At 41.5% G+C, this 20,578-nt stretch overlaps 1 long non-coding RNA gene across 1 annotated transcript; it reads right to left on the bottom strand.

Annotated features, from left to right (window-relative positions):
- Window positions 1-1,087: 1,087 nt before the first annotated feature.
- Window positions 1,088-17,710, bottom strand: LOC116036224. Its single transcript, XR_004101553.1, has 3 exons — window positions 17,699-17,710; window positions 3,452-3,458; window positions 1,088-1,237 (listed from the first exon to the last, which is right to left on the bottom strand). It is a non-coding gene; the product is annotated as an uncharacterized LOC116036224 (long non-coding RNA).
- Between the last annotated feature and the right edge of the window lie 2,868 nt (window positions 17,711-20,578).

Genomic DNA, 20,578 nt, shown 5'->3' with positions numbered 1-20,578 from the left:
GGGTTTCAAATCCAACCGGTAAATAAGTATGTACAGGTGTAAAGGTGGAACACACTGTACAATTAACAATGATTTTTTTTTTGTGTGCAGCTTTCAAAAGAGAAATGCAGCTGAAGTGCAATTAAAAACAACTGAATATTTAATGACAATTTAAACAGCTAAAACATTCAAATTCATCTGAATGAGGGAGGGAACTCAAACAAATAATGATGATAATTCCAAAACACATAGTAAAAAAAAAATTAAAGTAAATATTAAAATGACTGTGGATTGGTCATAACATATTCTAGGTAGAATAGGTGCATACACAGGTGGACTATTCCTCATCTGTCACCCAAGTGTGCCACATCACACCTCATTGCTGAGCATGTGGTTTGTTTATGACGCCATTCGTCACATAGATCCACACCGCTTCCTCTCCAGCGGGGTCACAGCGTGGTGGTCACGTCACAGATGTACACTAAAAAGACAAGCCAAAGTTTGTCATTGGTAAGTGCAGATGACACTGTCTCCTCTCTCCAACCCCTGAATCATCACCGCAGCGCTGCACTACTCAACTTTTTCGAGCGCTCTTCATGCATCTACATTTAGACACGCACAGGTATTTTCTGCTGTATTTGCTCATTTCAGTGCACAATCTGTCTCTGTAAGTGTGAAGAATAAAAAACACTTGAATGCATGTAATTGAATCACAAACATGTTCCACAAAGACTTAGGCCAACATTTAAACATCTAGTTCTGATTTTAGGGTCCCTAAGAGTCTACTCAGTAGCATCTTCTTGAATTGTTTTAGTTATATTTGCTTTTGTTCAACAGTCTGCTGTAAACAAGGACAGAATTTGGCCTTTTCCTGGCCAAGCATCAACTAACAGTGTACTCATATCAAAGACAGGAAGACACTGTTGACACCTTGAGTCGAATTCTTGTTTTGTTCATGCGACAAAAGCGTTCAGAATGTAGCATGAAAAGACTAAAGGTTTGATTATCCACTTTTTGGATGCGGTACAATGTTGGTTTAGTGTGGATGGTGGGCTAAAATGATGGGAAAAAACATATTTTCACATGTAAATTGCTAAATTATGTGTTAATTTCAACCCAAACTAGAGTTGCTATGGTTGGAAAAGCGGAAAGATGAACCAAATTGGCTTTTAATAGTTTTATTTTGTTTCTGTCAACTTTGAATGAAAGTGTATTTTACAATGCTAAAATTACTGTTTATTTACATGGAGTCTGGTGGCTTAAACCTACATTGTGTAATTTTTTGAGTTGATTCTTAGCAAAAAAACCTTTGTTCTTTCACAAATATGTGCTCATTCATGTGTAATTACTTCCACCAACTAATCAAAGTATTCGTAATAGCGTAGAATCTGCCATTTATACATACGGGCGAGTCGCTCGAGTGGTGGCAGGCATGTTGCGCTTCCATCTTTAAAATACATTAGCCAAAGAGGGACATACCTCTGCCTTTGGCCCTTTTACACTCAGTGGCACCGTGACGAATGCCTGGGGGAGATTACTCGCTAGGGAAGCGAAAAAGAGAATTAAAATGGCAACGCAACAGGCAAAGCAACAACACCAAAGTCAATATTGGAGTGGCTAGAAAAGCTGCATATAAATGATGGAGATACTAAGAGCTAATTTCGGGTTCGGCCACTGTAGCAGTTAAAACGTGATCGGAATGGGAGGGGCTAGAAAGTAATATTCAGTTGGTTATCATATACAATTTCATCGCTAGATGGGAGAAATTCTTACACAATGTAGCTTTAAGTGAACGAAATTTCGTGGATGTTTTTATGTTTAAAAAAAGGATCTTACTCTTTAAAAGAAAGGTCGACCTCCTTAGAAATCCTTTCCATAATGTTGTCAGAAACTTAGAATAATAATCTGAGCCTGCCAGTGGCAAAACAAGCACTTTTGTGAACGTAAATACAAGCTGTAAAATTGCCCTATTAACTTACATAGTAGCTTGTTTCGCCACTGCCGACTGCAGCAATCTCGCTTAATACTGGACCAATGTAAAAGATTGTTGTTCCCATCAGTCACTTAGACACAAAAACATAGGAAAATAGGTTGAAATCCAGGTTGAAAAAAACGGTAGTTTAATTATGCCCTATTTCATCCTTGGAGATATAATTTATTAATATATGCTATGGCAGTTACTGATAATGCACATGGAATGAGTCCTGATGTAGAGATACTAGCCCCTTTCACCCAGCCACACGCACACGCACACGCACACGCATGCACACACACACATTCACACACACACACACACACACACACACACACACACACACAGACGGTGAAGAGACGCTGACGCTTTTGTGTTATGCGTCACGCCTCTTTTGCTTCCGGAATGCCGCCGTGCTATCTGAAATCACACACAACGGCGGATCTTCTTTACGGCAGTATTGTGCAATCTCTGTGTAAAAGAGCCTGAAGACACTCACCAAAGGAAACCTCAGCCATTATTATCCTATATCAGAACACTGTGTGTGCATTATTTCTTCTCACAAATTGTCTGGAAAAAAGACGGAATGCAGCTTATCAAAGGCTGATGATGTGCAAGTTGATAATTTCACCTGTAGTTTGAAAGAAAGATTTAATCTTTTTTTTATAGTTTTAATAGTCACAATGTACAGTTTAAATAGGATTGTAGTGGTAGTGATGGTAGATGGTAGTGGTGTGGAGCCAATTCAAACTGCAATAGAAGGTTATTTGTTTCCCTGAGGGAAATTGAGTTGCATAAAGCTGAACACAACAAGCCTGATTCACATCTGAGGTGGAAAACTAGAAACTATTTTGACAGTTCAAGTGATCGTTCCAGTCTATTAATGTCAATGAAGATAATAAGTTATACAACGTACTATTATTGATACTTGGAAACTGCTCTGCCCTCGGAGAAGAAATTGTTATGCTCTTGAATGCTTACAGAGAAGACAATAGTGTACATTCGAAGAACCAAGTGTGACATGGTCATGCTTTGTTATGGTGCACTGCTAAAAATGAAAGAGTTCACTGAGTACAACTTTGCCCTTGCTTTACTAAAGCCCAGCTCTCTGTTTTGACACTCTTTCACAACATTAATCTTACTCCTCCATGTGTTACACAATGGGGAGGCTTTGGTCTGCCGCTAATCTGGGTGAGAATGTAGACAGATGTGTAACAGCAGGAGGGAATGTACATGCTGTCATGATATACAAACTCTTAGAGAGAAGACAAGGTCCGTGACTCGAGTCTGTTCCATGTGTCCCGTGCCGTCGGCCGTCCGAGGAGCCGTCGGCATTCATTTGGGCCGACCCGACATGTTCAGTCGGGGACAGGGCAGTCGGGACTCACCCGGAAATGGGGAGCGGATGAGTTCAAATCTGACGAAAATGTTTTCAGAAACACGTTTCGGTGAACTATTTTAGTACAATATGAGATCGTGTTCTGAACAAGCCACCATGACAGTCTGGCTGTGAATTTCCAGAGAAAAAAGAACCATGTGATGCGTTCGTCCAATCAGCTGCCGGTTCTCATTTTCTGGGAAATAATCAGACTGTTAATGGAAACAATACAGAGCAGCGCTGCCTGCTGGTATGGAGACGTATTACGCGCAGAGCGTACGCTCAAGTCGGCGTCGCCTCAGTGTGTTCTGAGGCACTTTTTGGACCTCGGGACCCGACTGATCAGTCCGACTGGCTTTTCTGCCGACGGTCGGCCTGTCTGGTTGGTGTGTCAGGGCCTTAAAGAACAGAGGTTGTGCTGAGTTTATTCGGTCACAGCAGCCTTCGAGCACTGAACCCGTCCACAGGTAGCACATGTTATTCAGACAAAAAGACAGATTACGAAATCTGCAGCTCTTTCAACCAGCAAGATGTTGTCATAAGACAAGAGGTCATCCTTAAATCAGTCAAATAACCTCTAGTGTAGATCATGTTGTAAGTGTCTTACACTTCTTAAGGCCCTGACACACCAACCCGACAGCTGACCGTCAGCAGAAAAGGCAGTCGGACTGATCAGTCGGCTCCCGTCGGTCTAAAAAGTGCCTCGGAACACACCGAAGCGACGCCGACTTGAGCGTACGTTTTGCGCGTGCGCGTGCGCAAGACGTAATACGTCTCCATGACAGACGTGGGTCTGGCTTCTCCGGCCGACCATAATGGCGGCTTGTTCGAAATACGATCTAGTATTTTACAGAAATAGTTTACTGAAATGTGTTTCTGAAAACATTTTAAGCGAGAAATAGGCCATGCAGTTGCTGAATCTGTCTTCATTTCAGATCGACAAAGGTCAGTTTAAAAGATTTTCGTCAGATTTTGAGAGGTGTTAGTCAGGTTCATCCCGCTCATCATTTCCGGGATAGCACTCCACTAATCAGATTGGTCATTGAGTCTGACTGCCCACCCTCCGACTCAACATGCCAAATCGGCCAAAATGAACGCCGACAGCCCCTCTGATGGACGACGGCACGGAACACACCGAACAGACTCGAGTAACTGACCTCGTCAGACTGTCGGACGGCCGATTATCGGGTTGGTGTGTCAGGGCCTTTAGTCAAACACTAACTGAATGTTTGATGCGGAATACTAAAAAACATGTTCCAGGTGTTGCTGTTAAAGTAACACTATGTAACTTTTCCCTCTTCGGTCCCCCTACAGGTTGTGTCATTGGAACGTGCAAGCTGTAGTTCCAATGAGACAACCTGTAGGGGGACCAAAGTGGGAAAAGTTACATAGTGTTGCTTTAAAGCTGTGTTAGGCACTTTATTTTTGGCGTCGTTGGGCAAAAATTCCATAACAATCTTTCAGCATATTGTAATTCAAGTGGTCTGAAAGAAAACCAGACTTCTGCCGCTTCTTTTGGCTTTGTAGTCAGGCTTCAGAAAATCTAGCCGTCACAGGAGATTTTGGTCAATCACAGGTCATTTTAGAGAGAGAGAGAGAGAGACCGTTCCTATTGGCTGTTCTGAGCATGCCCGTGCTACAAAGAGGGGAGAGGGAGAGCTGCAAGAAGAGGTCTCTCTCTACTTCAAATTCTGCCGTTATTTGCACCTTCTGCAGCTTTAACTTAAGTTCCATACACATCATTGGTTAAATGATCACAGTAGAAATTTTAGTTATGTATTTCAACTTCTGCTACAGTTGTCAACTTTCTTTACTGTGCAGAAAAATGGTAAAATATGATGGTCTCATTTGCAGTTAGCTTAAAAATTAAAGCTAAAAAAAATACACTTGGGCAGACCTAAACAGAACCCAGTTGACTGATGTACTCTGACTAGCTTGTTATAGCTAACAAGATAAAAGATGTAACTCAGAACATTTTGCAGCAGTTGGAAGCCATATTTCTTTAATGGAGGTTAGCAGTGTCTACCTTCCAGTTTTTCTCCAAGCTGAACCAAAACACCTCTTAAAATAAACTCTGTACTGAATTCCTAAAGTTGAAATTGATATTGCATGATCTTCTCACTAACTCCCAATTAAAAGGAACGTGTTTTTTTGTGTTTCTTCAAGAATAAGTTTAAGACCACTGATATTTCTGTACATTTCTGCATACATGCATGTGCCAATTAAGTTTTTATTTACTTAAATCCTTCTAAGCGGGAACATTTATAACCCTGTCACATAAACTTAAATAGACCAGACTCTATTCAGCTCCTCTCAGCCTCGACACAGCAGTCACCACCTTTATCTGCCCATCTCCCCATCTAATTCTTTCTTTCTGTCAACTCAAAAGCCGACCTCTTAACCCCACAGTGACCCCTGCCGCCCCCACCAGCGGCACATTGAATGAACCACAGGAAAAACACCGCCTCCCAGCCTGCAGGAAGCCTCTGACCTTTAACTCCACCACCCCCCTTTTTTTGCACTGTGAGATGATGCTTTTCCACACCATTTGCCCTGGCTCTCTCATCAACACTCCTATGTTATCTCTCTGCTAACACAAAACCTGTGGCAGCAGGGCAGCCATTACACCTCCGAATCAGAAAAAAGATGTATTGCCAGGTAAGAAGCACTTACTAGGAATTTGCCTTGGTTGTCGGCATGGGCGATTTTAGACCCTCTTTAGAGGGGCTCAAGCCAGTTGTGAAGTTTAACGTTGGTAGTCACCAGAGTAGAAGAAGTTGGTAATTTCATGGTGCAGATTAGAACCCATATTGAAACGTAAGCAACTAAAATTGCTGAATGTTAGAACATTGTGTCAAATTGGTCGTTACCACTGTGACTTATAAAGTGTCAGGTTTAGTTCCATCATAGTGTTAATAGTTAAACGTTAGCTGATGTTGTTCAGTAGCTGTTTCTGTGTCACATTCTCATTATCATCCCCCCTAAAGGTCTAATCCTAGAATTGCCCCTGGTTGTCGGTGCATACATAAAACATATTTAAACATTAATAAGAAATAAACAAACACTAAATACAAAAACAAATAACACATACATATAACTGTATAACATTCAGAAAGACAAAATAATCTGTGTGGATTAATGCAGGATGTGCAAAAATGTTGAGAGATGTGCAAAAAAATGCACAAAGTAGTATTAAGAGACAATGTCAACTCTTTCACATCACATTACCTGTTACATCAGGGTTTAATTTGCCATATTCTTCTCCAAAAAAATGAATTGTGAATATTTATTTCGCAAATTGGCTGAAATAGCTAGGGTGCACGCATGTGCAAGCTCACAGTGAACCAGCAGTGCAACAGAAAATCCTGCATAAGTGAGTACTCATTCATAACTACAGGCAGTACAATTAACTATGAGCCAATTCTTCATGATGCAACCCGTAACCCACCAGGGTTTGGCTTCATCAAATCAATGTCAAAGTGCCGTGGCCGGGTTAGCTCAGTTGGTAGAGCAGGCGCACATATATAGAGGTTTACTCCTCGACGCAGCGCCCGTGGGTTGGACTCCAACCTGCGGCCCTTTGCTGCATGTCATTCCCCCTCTCTCTCCCCTTTCATGTCTTCATCTGTCCTGTAGAAATGAAGGCCTAAAAATGCCCCAAAAAATAATCAAAAAAGTGCCGTCACTCTATCTCTTGAATACACACTTGCTAACCTCACATTACAGGTTACCAACTGTTTTCTCTGTAGGCCCTGGGTATGACATCAGATTTATGTCATACCTGGCACTTCAAACTTTACCTTGCACAGCAGCTAGAGAATCGTGGGATCACATATCACAGGGAAATCCATCTGGTCAGCCTTCATGTAGTCGCATTGCCAGACCTTCCTCCACAGTGCTGCTGCAGAGGGTTTGGCTAGTCCACACAGCTTTCCGGGAAAGGAGAAAAACATGCTCTGGTTTATTGGTTTATTGGCATTTCTTTAAACCTTTCACAATCATCTTGGGCGGTGCTAAGCCCCGGACACTTCTGAGGGTATCTCTGCAAAAAAGCCTCAGGAAGGAACTTGTTTTAATGGAACGTGTGTACGTTCAAAAGTCGTTTTAGTCGTGCAACAAAAAAACTCAGATTCAAGGGTTTACCCTGCAGAGATCTGGGGAGCAGTTAACCATAGTCCTCATAAATCCACCGGAGTTTTGAAAGCCAACACAAAGAAAGCGGAAGATAACGGACATCCGGCCTAAAAAGAGGGACATCCAGCGGAATTTCTGGCGGCATCTGAACTATCCCGGAAGTGGAACGTTGTCGATATCAGCTAGCCTTCATGTAATGCGTTTGTGTCCGAACTATAGACTTACCGAACCATTCAACTTCTGGTGTGGAGCTACGGTAGCTACAGCCGGGGTTTAGGTGTGTGATAGTGTTGACGAACTGACCGAAGAGCCGTTGTGTGTAGCTGGTATTCTTCTACTACTGTGTGTGTAGTAATCTAGCTCATTAGCGCCTCCATTTGAGTGGTGGTAGAATCAATCAGGAAATGGGCTACTGAACGAGACCGAATGTAACCGTGCAACCGGCCGCTCGAGTCTAATGTAATCAAGCGTTGTCTTGGTTCTCGGCAAGTTTGAGTTATTAACGAAGCCTTGTTTCTGGTGCATCTTAGATGATTGTGTTCATGGCAATTCACACATTATCGATGGGGAAGTACATCACATACAAATACACGTCATGTTATCTTGGTAGTTATGTTAAGTTAAATGTTAGAGAAGTGAATGTTGCTACAGTAGGTAGGCTGTCACGAGGAGACCGCGCACCAGGCTACTGAACGAGACAGTAAGGACCGTAACCAAGGGTACTGCATGAGTCTATATTCAAACGGGTGTCTAGGTTCTCGGCAAGTTTGAGTTATCAACCAATCCCAGAAGCCTTTATTTCTTGTGCATCTTAGATGATTGTGTACATAGAAATTCATAGGCTACATTATTGATGGATATCACATACAAATACACATCATGTTATCTTGGTAGTTATGTTAAGTTAAATGTTTGTTACATGGTAGGTAGGCTGTCACGGGGAGACCGCGCACCAGGCTACTGAACGAGACTGTAACCGTGCCTAAAGCATGAGTCTATGTAATCAAACGGGTGTCTAGGTTCCTGGCAAGTTTGAGTTATCAACCGATCCCAGAAGCCTTTATGTCTCGTGCATTTTAGAATAGTGTTCATGGAAATTCATAGGCTACATTACCAAGGGGAAAGTATTATATCACATACAAATACATGTAATATTATCTTGGTAGTTATGTTAAGTTAAATATTAGAAGTGAATGTTGCTACATGGTAGTTAGACTGTCACGAGGAGACCGCGCACCAAGCTACCGAATGTACTGTGGCCAGTGTGTGAGTCTAGTGTCGGTCAGTATGAGTGTGTAAATAGTATGTCGAGACCGAATGTAACCGCAACCGCTCGAGTCTAATGTAATCAAGCGGTGTCTTGGTTGCTGGCAGGGGAAGTAAACGCACAATCCCCTGTTATAATTTGACACTATAAATAAAATTGAATTGAATTGAATTTGGTCTGGTGTTGTCAATCTGTAGTCTTTTGCTTGAAGAAACCACATTGTGGGTTTGGTAGACTAAACGATCTTTCTTTTTTTCTCTCTGACTGTCTCTGCTGCTGATTTGAAATGCTCGAATGTCTTAACGGACACTGACTAGTGCCAATGGTGCCAGGAGAGGGTCAGTCAAACATTCTCAATGGCAGTCAATGATTGGCGGTTGCCTTGAATTGTCAGGTCCATAATGGCTAAGCATCTTGTTATCTTTTAATTTACAAATGCCCCCCTTTACTCCCTGATAACCTCCTTCAATCTAAATCAGTTTCTCTTATTGTGATTCAGCTTTCTCTTACAGTTGTAAATGCAAAAGCAACCTTTGAAAGAGAAGGAACCTTGCCAGGGAGAATGGAGGGAGAAGGAGGAAGGAATGAAAAAAAACAGGGGATTACTGCCCAGCATTGTCCTGCTGTTAATCCCTCCTCTACCTCACACAAAAAACATTTGACACCTCTCAGTGACTCAACTCAACACCTCCAGACACTCCCACACACTCAGGGTTACACAAACTCACGCAACATGGAAGCACGCATTTAAAGATTTAAAGTGGTTCCTCACTCTGTCCACCCTGCTTCTCAGAAAGCATGAAATCTGTCCTTCATTGGTGGTTAAGGCTCTCGTCTGTTGCACCCCCGCTTCTCCTTCCTCCTCGCTTTCATCTATTCTCCATGGCTCCGCCTTCCTCTGGGGCCCAAGAAGGCCTTTGTGCAGATCGATGGCCTGTGGCTAGCCTGGAAGTAGGGTTATACAGAGTGCACCACACTCACTGATGAAGGATTTTCAGGGTTTTTATAAATGGGAATATTGAAAACTCTCATCCCTGACTTTTCATCTTCTGTAAGCTTCCTGTGTGACTAACCAGCCCATAACCCTCAAGTCATTTATAATTTAAAAACCACCTAATCCCTCATGAATGGAACATTCAAATCTTTCAGTTAAAATATCACGATGGAAATTATTATTGTCATTTTAAACCTGTGCATTGTTACTTTAGTAGAAGTGTTAGCGGCACATTGTACTTTTGAAAGGATAAGGCTGGTGTTCTATATTTTTCTTAATTTAAACAAATCCTGTTAAAAGGCCGACACCAACAATTAACTGATCCTATTAACGAGTATGTGGGGAGCTAGAGCCTGATAAATCTTCTTCCACCGTGCCAAAGAGCTCTATTGTTGTCCAAAAGTTAATTAAAAACACATAAATGAGCCATACTGTTGCACACATGTTCCCTTAATTACCATTACTGCATTTTATTTGTAGTTTTTGAATTATTTTTGAAATTGTGTAGTTATTACTCTTTGAGTAACATTTCGAAAAAAAAACCCAAAAAAAACCCCACAATACTCAGTTGTTAAAGGAAATTACAGACCGTAAAAAACTATGTAATTAACGTTTGTAAAGATTTATGTTTTCAGTATGAACGAAGGGGCTCGAGGCATGCCACAGACAGGGTAGAGAAGTTGAAATGAGTATTGAAAACAATAGAATAACAGCAACCTCTGCAAACCTCCTTTAAAGTATCAAAAGTACTTATCAAACAGCAGTATAAAACAATACTTTATTAAAAGGTACAGTACTTCCACCACTGCAAAGACATGCTGTTATTATTTGCGGCATGCTGTGTGTTATAGAAAGTAAAGTCTTATTATTCTTTTGTGTTGGGGATTAAATGTTGCCTTTACACATTACTGTGTACTTTAAAATTCTATTTGTGTTTTCACAATGAAAATATTTCAAATGAATGAGATTTTATGTGAAATTATCTAGGAGACAATACCTGATGTTCGTTTTTGGAAGAGAACAGATAACCCTAGGACTTGCCAAACAAGAAACTGCTATATTTCACATGCATAATTCTAATTTAAGACATTTTTGTTAGCTTAGATGAATGCCAAATGTTTTGACATAGCACTCTGAGGTTCCTGTCCATTCCTCGCACTCTGTAAAAAACGTTATCCTGCTTTTCTCACGCCTTCCTTTTTGGGTGGGGTGATTTCGCAGGTGAGGTGCGAGCTCTGTGACCTTTTGACTCACACACTTCCCTCTCCTTCTCATTTGGAAAGAATTCATTTTCAGTTCCTTATTTCTTTTTCATTGCCCCTTTTTCTAGCGTCCCCGCCCTCTCGATGCCCCCCTCCTGGGGCAGTTAAAGTGCAGCTGTCGCTCTCAGCTCTCTATTATCCAGCCTGAGGGGTGGAGCAGGGCAGGGGCAGAGGAGTAGAGGAGTGGAAAAAAGAGAGGAAAGTATGGGATGATATTTTAGCATTTCTGGGAAGCCGTGGGTGTAGCCATGGATTTCTTAAACAGGTGTTACCCCAGTTTCTTTTCTGCCCTGCTCTACCCATTTCCTTTAATATATATATATATATATATATATATATATATACACCAGGAAAGAGTTCTACACATTTAGTGTGAAAACCAAAGAACCAGGCATTGTGTTTGCAGGGTTAGACAGTCTATTGTGGAGCTTCAATATCATCCTTTCCTGCTGCAACATAAGCAATTTTTTTTTAAAGATTCAACACTATGTATTATTTGATCCTCCATAAAGATATGAGAAGATAAAGATGGGTATTGGTGCCTGTACAAGACCTGAGCTGAGCTATGGACACATTTTGCTTGGTATACAAAAGCATTGTGGTATTAGAGGAGGTGAAAATATATAATATTACCTTTATGTAGTTTGGAAGAGTCAAATTGCTCTAGACATTCATTTTCTTAGGCTCAGTCAGTCAGTTTTGACCACATTTATTGATTAAAATTCCACAATGGTCTGTAGGCCCTGTATCACAACCCACAATTTAAAGAGCCCATGAACTGTGTATTTGAACTTCCTGTGCATCTACAGCACAGTAGTTCTTCCGACTTCGGTGTGTCCATGAGCTTTGAGTCGTAATGTGAAAACAACATGGATGCTACAAAGAAGCTGTGTTGTAATTTATTACTCAGAGCATTTAAAAAAAACACATTGACAGCTGTTTCTAGTATTTGCGTGACAACGAAGAGCAATGAAATATGATTGGGAACTCATTTTCCCGTTTTTTTCCAACATCACATGAATGCAACACAAATGCTCTATCTGGCAATGTTAACCAAAGTGAAAAATAATCCACCCTGTGATTTGCATCCGCTCCAAAATTTAACGGGTTCTTCCTTGGCCCATGCTACACCCTTCCAACAAGTTTCATGAAAAATGTTTTTTTCTGTAATCCTGCTGACAGACAAACAATCAAAAAGACAAACCAAGCCGAAAACATCCATCCTTGGCGGAGTAAATAATGAAGTCACACTGTGGAAGTGATGATACCATTTCAAGGAATCTTTAAGCTCAAAACTCAGAGAGTTCTTGCAGGAGTTTCTGTGGGTGTTTTGATACTACTTTGACACTCAACATTGGCACTGACATGAATTCAAGCTCAGCCATTTTAATAAAGACAAAGAAAATATTGTATGACTTCAAACAGCAGTTCACTTTCCAGTCTTTTATTCCCTGTGCTATAAGACAAAGGTGGTGACAGCAGGCCAATGTGGCTGATATTCACTCCACTAACCAGATATTTTACCTTGACCAGAAGGAAACCACAATGTCAACTGAACTCTGTATGCCCGTCAGGCTGTCGGCTCGCCTGCCATCCTATCCATCTCACTCTTTAGGATCAATTTGGCTGAGTTGAACAAGGGGTCAAGGCAATTTAACACTCCTGCTGCATTGTAAAACAGGAGAGGAGGAAGGGTCAGTCAGGTGGCAGTCAATTTTGCGAGGGCCATCTGCATTCCTGTGTGTGTGTGTGTGTGTGTGTGTGTGTGTGTGTGTGTGTGTGTGTGTGTGTGTGTGTGTGCGTGTGCATGCCCTTGTACTTACGTATAACTAGTAAGGACTAATTTGAGTTTGAGGCTTTGAGGGTGAGGATATTTTTGTTCATTTTAACTTTTTCAAAAAGCTGTTGAATAATTTTAAATCTGGTGATATTCTTAATTTTTCTTATTGCCAACAGACCTGCTAATAAATATTTGTGTAGCCAAAGCCTGATAGAGCTTATACCTCTGTGCCATGGAGTGAACTATCGGCCAAAATGAAGGCTGACGGCTCCTCGGACGGACGACGGCATGGGACACACCGAACAGACTCGAGTCACCGACCTCGCCAGACGGTCCGACGGCCGATTATCAGGCTGGTGTGTCAGCTCTCTAACATACATCTCCCTACTGAAGGAAATACTCTGTAGCACCAAATCCACAACTGAAAATAGCTCCCAACAAAAGCACTATCTACTTCTGTTTGCTAAAAAAAAAGTACAGTATCCTTTTTTCTTTTTTTTTTACACATTTTTACAGGTTTTGGTCTTCAGTAGCAACAAATGGGCTTGGGGCCACAGACAGGAAAGGGAAGTTGGAAAGTATTGAGAAATGACCTAACACATTGTTGGTTTTGGTTTTCCCAAATAATATGGAATAACACCAGCCTCATTCTATGAGACTTAGGTTATAGTTTAATGTAATAGGGTAAGAAGGTAGAGTGCTATATGCCATTGAGTCCCCACAAGTATAGAAGTACAATAAACACTCTACTGTAAACTCCTTTTCATTTGAATGTTGTCATATATAGTTGTAGGTCTATAACGTGTACTTCCAGTGTGTGCTTGCCTGTGTCTCTGTGATTATGTGTCCACAATTTGCGTGTGTGTGTGTGTGTGTGTGTGTGTGTGTGTGTGTGTGTGTGTGTGTGTGCATGTGGGGTGTGTTTGTGTATGTGTGTGAGTGTGTGTGTGTGTGTGTGTGTGTGTGTGTGTGTGTGATTTAGTCAGTAAATATTAGTCTTTAGTGTTGGTTTTCAGGAACAGAAAGGAAGGAAGTAACGCAACAACCAGCTTTGTAGGATTTCATGGCAATGGCAAATATGAGCAAGTGTGAACACACACACACACACACACACACACACACACACACACACACACTACCAGTATCAAGCTAATTATGGTTTATTTAATTGTCTGTTGTCATGGCTTTCTGTGTTTACAGTTTTCCTCCCACGATGTCACCAACTGGCGTGTTTCATTGAGAAAACTACAGTCTGAGCTTACCTGGAGGTGGAGGGAGAGGTCACTTTCCCCAATAAGAAGACTCAATCAACTGGAACAGCTGTAAAGGTTGCAAACACATGCGTCGTGCGACGTGCACAGGTACGAGCTATTGATGCCCGGACAACTGCCCGTTTGCCCTGCTTGGATTAGCTGCCCCTCTGGCGAAAGAGCCTAAATAAACTTTATTTTTTCTTTTCTTTTTTTGCTGTTGTGGCTGCATTAATACGATAATACGCCCATCATTACTTAAGTTAAATCAAATTAAATTCGCTATATCATTCAATCTTGCCCTCAGCGATGCCCTCTGCCCCCAGTCACGTGAGTTTGTTTATATTCTCACACACGGAGCAGCGCAAGCCCTTCTGCCTTCACGTTAGTTTTTAAAGTTATGGAGACAAATGCCCTGTGAATAGTAACCAAAAAAATCCACTTGAGCTTTGAATAATATGCAGCTTCAGCTTGTAGGTGTGCATCACGTCGCACAGCATTGCCTTAAATATTAACGTAAAATGCTACGTTATCAACCAAAGCTATGAGATAACGTGAATAATTTTTAAATCAATTCTTTAAGCCGAAAATACTTACATTTATGGGTCTCTCTTGCCGATCTGGCAGCCATTCTTGCTTTCAAGTAAGCTCGCGTCTTTGCTTGGTTTTAAGGGGTATCTAGCCCTTCCCCTTAGCCCTACCCCTCGATCAAAATGAGTATTGGGATAGCCCTTACTCTCACGTGAACGCGCAAAACTAAGGGGAAGGGGTAAGGGTAAGGGATAAGACAGAAATGAGACTTCCCTTTCACTTGATATTTATTATATTATCATATGGCTGCTACGTGCCTGTGACAGTATCTGACTCAGTCTTCCCAGTTTCCCATTGAGCAGATGTTTATTAGATACTGTTAGATACTATATGAAGGGTTTATAAGTAGTCACTAATGGATTTATTAGTGGTTTAAAACATGTATTAATAGCTTAAAAATCTGTAATAATCCATTTGAAATAGGTCTAAAAAATGTTTAAAGTCAGCTTGACTTGAAATAAATAAAACTGATCTAAAAGGTTTAACATTTTTACAACTTATTAATCCTGTATGTACTATTCCCTAATAAGAAAGTGGGACTAATTACTTTAATGGAAAACAGAAAAGTCACTTGTGTCCTGATAAAATCATTCCAGGCCCTGCAGCCTCCTTTCTTTATTTTTTTTGGGATGCAGTACTGAGTTCAGTTGAACTATCAGTGCAGACTGAGTTATGGCTCAGGGAAGCAAAAATTCAGTTCCATTAACATGTTTCTTTATGGGTTTTTTTGCTGTTTTTTGAGAACTCATGTTACCAGAAGCCTCTTTGCGTCAGCATAATATAGCAGCAGTTTGCTGAATCTGCTTAAGTCCCTCTTTGCTCGGAGGTTTAACATGTCTGGATTCCGGTGAAAGAGGCGAGCCGTTGACACAAAGACGATATTGATTTCAGGACGTTTCCTCTTCTTACCTTTCACCTAAGTGTCAGTCCGACAGATGGAGGAGCACAGGTTGGTGTCGAAACTCAGCGTCCGACTTCGCCCCAGTTACAAAGAAAAACGGTAGGTCAGAAGTTGTAGTTTCTTCTCTGCTGAAAACCTGGAGCCAGCATGTCTGGCGGATGTAGATTCAGCACAGGAATTTCTTAAAGGTGCACTGTGGAAACAAAAGGTACATTTACATGGTGCCACCAAAAAGCATGGGTGTGTCCTTCAGCTCTAACAAATGTGTTCAATGCATTTCCTTCCCCATAAAAACATTCGCAAAGAAGATTTTTTAAGTATTTGAAATCCAGCGTTGTTTACATCCATGTCCACTAGCTTGCAGTCTTCTTCCCTGCTTTACATACCATTATATGTATCATCATGCATGTGCACCATATAAACAAAACAGGGATCTACCCATAGAAAAAATGCTCTAAAACTTCACAGGGAACCTTTAAAGCCATAGTGCGTAGTTTCTGTAACCCCCATGAGGAATTCTAAGTAATGACAACAACATTGTAAGTGCGTCCACATGATACAGCCTTCCGTGATCATGCACGCGCACCTAACCCTCCTCCACACAGTTGCTAGTAGCCAAAGAGGACACGGAGGATGTAAAAAACATGATGTACTCTTCAGAAGCGCTAATGATCTTCACTCGAGCTTCTAAAAAGTAAAGTAAAGTCACCGGACGACACAATCTTCTGAAACTAGCCATACTGAGAAATACACAGAGAGAGTTGTGTGGAGGTGAGCTTTGTAGCAACTCATTTGGCAATGGCTTGAATGTAACGGACGTTCAATAATATCAAGAAGTTACGCACTAAAGCTTTAAAGGTCCAGTATGTAATATTGTAGCCGTGATAAATTAGCCTGAAGCTGTTCAGGAGAAAATTAGTCACCCTGGCGTCCTTTTGGGCTCTAAGCTGTCTCCATCTTTCAAATACATCTCTGATATTTACCCGGGGTTTGTTACGTCGCTGGTCACGCAACTTAGAACAACTTAGTTAGAAACGTGCCGTTTTTATTATGTCGGGTAGCATCTATCTCCGGTGATCCTGTTCGTTTGTTTGCTGCTTTCATGGTTACTTGTCTGGCATTTTGTTGTATCTTAAAGGTAACAGCAAAAACTAATAGTACTAAGGAAGCGAAGGCATTCTTAACTTTCATTTAATGGGATTAATGAGGTGGAATTACCCTTTTAAGACATTACATTATAACACTAAAATATTTACAAGCCTCTGTCGGCTCCTGAGCCTTCAACCTTCATCAAGTGCCAGGGCTCTGCCATCCGGTGTGGCCCCTGCTGTTTGTTAATGGACTTCCTCCTATACTCTAACAGAAGGAGGGCTGCTGTGTTTATGCGCTCAAGACCTTTTTCAAGAGAGAATATATGGGAAAGGTAACAGGTTCGATGTGTTTTATTTTTTATAAGAAATGTCCATTTGATTTATTAAATCACAATTTTCCCTGCGTTCTTTGGACGTTGTGCAGACTTGTTTGCAATAACTGGAAGAAGAATCTGTAAAGGGAAACTGCAGAGACAGATAAATACATGGATTAAATAAATAAATGGACACTTATTTATACAGCGTGAAGAAAGCATATAACCTGGGTTAATGCCATATAAGGGATTAATATCTTTGCCTTTGTTATTTTTAGACATAACCAGAAAGAAGGAAACTCAATGTGCCTCAGTAGCTTGAGTTTTTCTTTAGTGAAGATCTCAGAAGCAGTGGTGGTCTGGTGGTTTTTCTAGCTATTTAAAGTCCTCCTAAGCGTATATGATTACACATTACACACACATCACATTCATGATTTTTTCCTTCAAAAACTATTCAAGTGTTGTTCAAAAGGCTACCGGTATGTAAAATGTTTACTTTTGTTTATTCAAAAGCAGAGTTATGCCACCAAGTCAAGTCAAGCCAGAGCCCAAAATCACAAATTTGTCTCAGGCTGCTTTACAAACGCACAAGATACAACACTTTCTACCCCTATAACCCTGTATTTTTTAAGAAAAACACCATAAAAGAACGTTGATGGGGGGAAAGGAGAACGCTCAGGAGAAGCAACAGGGATCATGCAATAGGTGTTGTATAAACAGAGTATAGTACAGAAATCCAGTCATATTATTGTTTACAGTTTTATTCTGAAAGTGATAATGGTTACTGATGGTTATTTTTGATTATTTGAATGAGATTGATTTGTTGTTGTGATGTGATTGTATTTATATTACTGGATATCCTATGTGATTATTATTCTGATGTCACTGCTAATTAATCTAGTCTAGTTTACTTCAAAATGTTACATTCTTGATTTGCTAAAGATGTTTGCAAGACAAACGTACATTTGCAATAGCTGCGACCACAGACATTCACGCAGGCACGTACGCACGCACACATGCACACACAACCTGATAAACACTTCACCACCATGATAAATTTTAGCTTCCTAGGGCAAGAAACTGTGGGCGCCAAATGGGGAGATTTTTGTGGACCGAACAACCGGCCAACCGACAGAGCATCTCTCGAAACAACAGTGAAAAAATGGATCTGCTAGAAAGTGGAGAATCGGGTAAAGGCCCCACTGTGATGAAGGCCGAGTAGCCTGAAGGCCGTTTTACAGTCGCTGAGCTTGCGCGCACCAATGTGACGTCAAAATGTAGATCTCGCTGGCGCGCCAGAATCTCGCAGGCGTCCAGAGGGCGCGCACCATTATATTTTTTTCAGCTGCGTGCGACAAAGCGGAAACAGGAAGCCTGAACGAACTCGAGGGTAACCGGATGCCAGGACTCTCAGAGTGACTGCAAGTCTCTGTTGTAAACTTACTGGGTTAAGATGAGTTTTTTTATGGCGAATGAAAGGCTTGATCCGACGAAGTAGGTCATCAAATCAAATCGAAGCATTGACGTCAATACTGCTGCCAGTTCTGCCGTTGTTTACCTTTTTCTTCTTCTTCTAGTCAACATAGAAATAGCAAAGTCGGTAGCCTTTACTCACTAGCGCCACCTCTGTTCAGGAGAGGACTGCAACTAGTGCGACCACCACGCGGGAGTATAAACAGTTACGGCGCTCCCATGAAGTCACACTGGCGCTCGACAGGTCGGCTGCGGCGAGTATACCCCACATGTTACATGTTTGGGGGAGTGTGTTTCGCATTCATTTCAAAGGTCTTCCAGCGGAGAAGGAGTCGGCAGCTCAGCATTAAAAACCTGCACATCAGTGCCTTGGAATACAGCTGACCTATATGCCAACCCGGTCTCACGACCGTGATTTCACAGTTCGTGAAATGATCACGTTATTTTGATCTATTGATTCGTCAACAGGGGCACGATTTTCTCGTTTATTTCGTAGTGTCACCACGAAATGGGAACGTGACCATTTCGCGACGCAACAACAGGGAAATGAAACGCCACACGTGGTAGACGGTGACAACGGCTGCCGGGACACGATCTGCGGTCTGTGGGGGACGCAACAACGGGGAAATGAAATGCCACATGCCGGCGACAACTGCCATGACACTGGGCTGCTCTGGGGGACGCAACAACGGGGAAATGAAACGCCACACGGTTGTGGTTAGGAAAAGAACAATGGGGAAAGGAACCGTCACACGCAGGAGACGGCGACAACAACGGGACGGTTGTGGTTAGGAAAAGATAGAAAAAGAAGAAAACGCAGAAAGGAACTGCCACACGCAGGACGCGATCCCTGGTCTCCGGGGTGAAAGTCCTGTGTTGTTAGACCCATCCACCACCCCAACCAACCTCCTTATGCGGATTTTCGGCTTTTCAATACTACTCGCTACCGTAATCTTGCTGCTATCACGAAAGATGCTTCCCATTGAAATACATTAGTTTAAAATTCGTGCTCACCACCACGATAAAAACGAGAAAATCGTGTACACCCTGTACATGAATCAATAGATGAAATAACGTCACCATTTCACGAACTGCTATGAGACTGGGCTGTATATGCAGCACAAAAAACTGTTTCTGAAAATGATGAAGCTACCAACAGCTTCCATTCACCTCATTCTTCCCACTCACAAGCAGCAGGCAAGGGTTCATTCAGACCAAGGACAGGCTCTGTTTGTCTGTACCCTGGTGCTTTTTTTCCCTCCATTTTAAGCCGCTGCTGGCTAATGGTTGAATATGATGTGTATTTATTCATTTCGCCCCTGTTGGCCTGACAACACGCACAATAATTTAAAGAGGACACACAAAAAGAAACAGGGATGTCTATATTTACCTCTTTTTCTCTGTATTGGGATAATGCCAGACATGTTCATTTGGATGGAGATTATTTCTGCTACTGGAGCTAAAACTCCTGTGTGGACAGAGCAAGTTTTTGTCTCAAAACGCTGCTTTAAAGTGTTCATATTATGCTTTTTGGCTTTTTCCCTTACCTTTATTGTGTTATATATCTTTTTTGTGCATGTTATAGGTTTACAAAGTAAAAAAGGCCAAAGTCCACCCCAAAGGGACTTACCATCTCCAACAGAAAACACTGTTCACAAACTGCTCCAAACAGCTCTATTGTAGTCCAGCCTTTACTTCCATGACTTTGCTCGCCAATGTGCTAGCGTGGCACGCCCTCATACTCTGCTTCTGACTGGCTAGTAGTCCTTACATAGGTACTGAGCATGTGCGACTCCCAACAAAGATGGAACAGAAGTGAAATGTCTCACTCTGTAGCTAAAACAGAGAGCTCAACACACAGGGTGAAAAGAGGAGCTGCAGCAATGTGCAGTACAACAACAATATGGTGTTTTTTTTTGTAAATTAAACCATGTAAACCTATTCTGATACAAACTCTAAATACAATTATGAACCTGAAAATGAGCATAATATGAGCACTTTAAAATGAAAAACGTAATATTGTAGATGTTGCCGGAGTCAACCTGCTGTCTGCTCCTTGGTATGTTCATTAACACAATAATCCATTTACACTTGATTAGCACTCACTGTCATCAGTCTGTGGCGTTCAGTACAGTCCACGAGTCATCATTGAAAAAGTGAGAAAATCTAGTTTTTCAGATCATCTTTAGGGA

Source organism: Sander lucioperca, chromosome 7 (assembly GCF_008315115.2).
Source record: "Sander lucioperca isolate FBNREF2018 chromosome 7, SLUC_FBN_1.2, whole genome shotgun sequence".
NCBI classification, from domain to species: domain Eukaryota; kingdom Metazoa; phylum Chordata; class Actinopteri; order Perciformes; family Percidae; genus Sander; species Sander lucioperca.
Note: the sequence above shows the minus strand (reverse complement) of the source record. Positions and strands in the feature narration are given on the sequence as shown.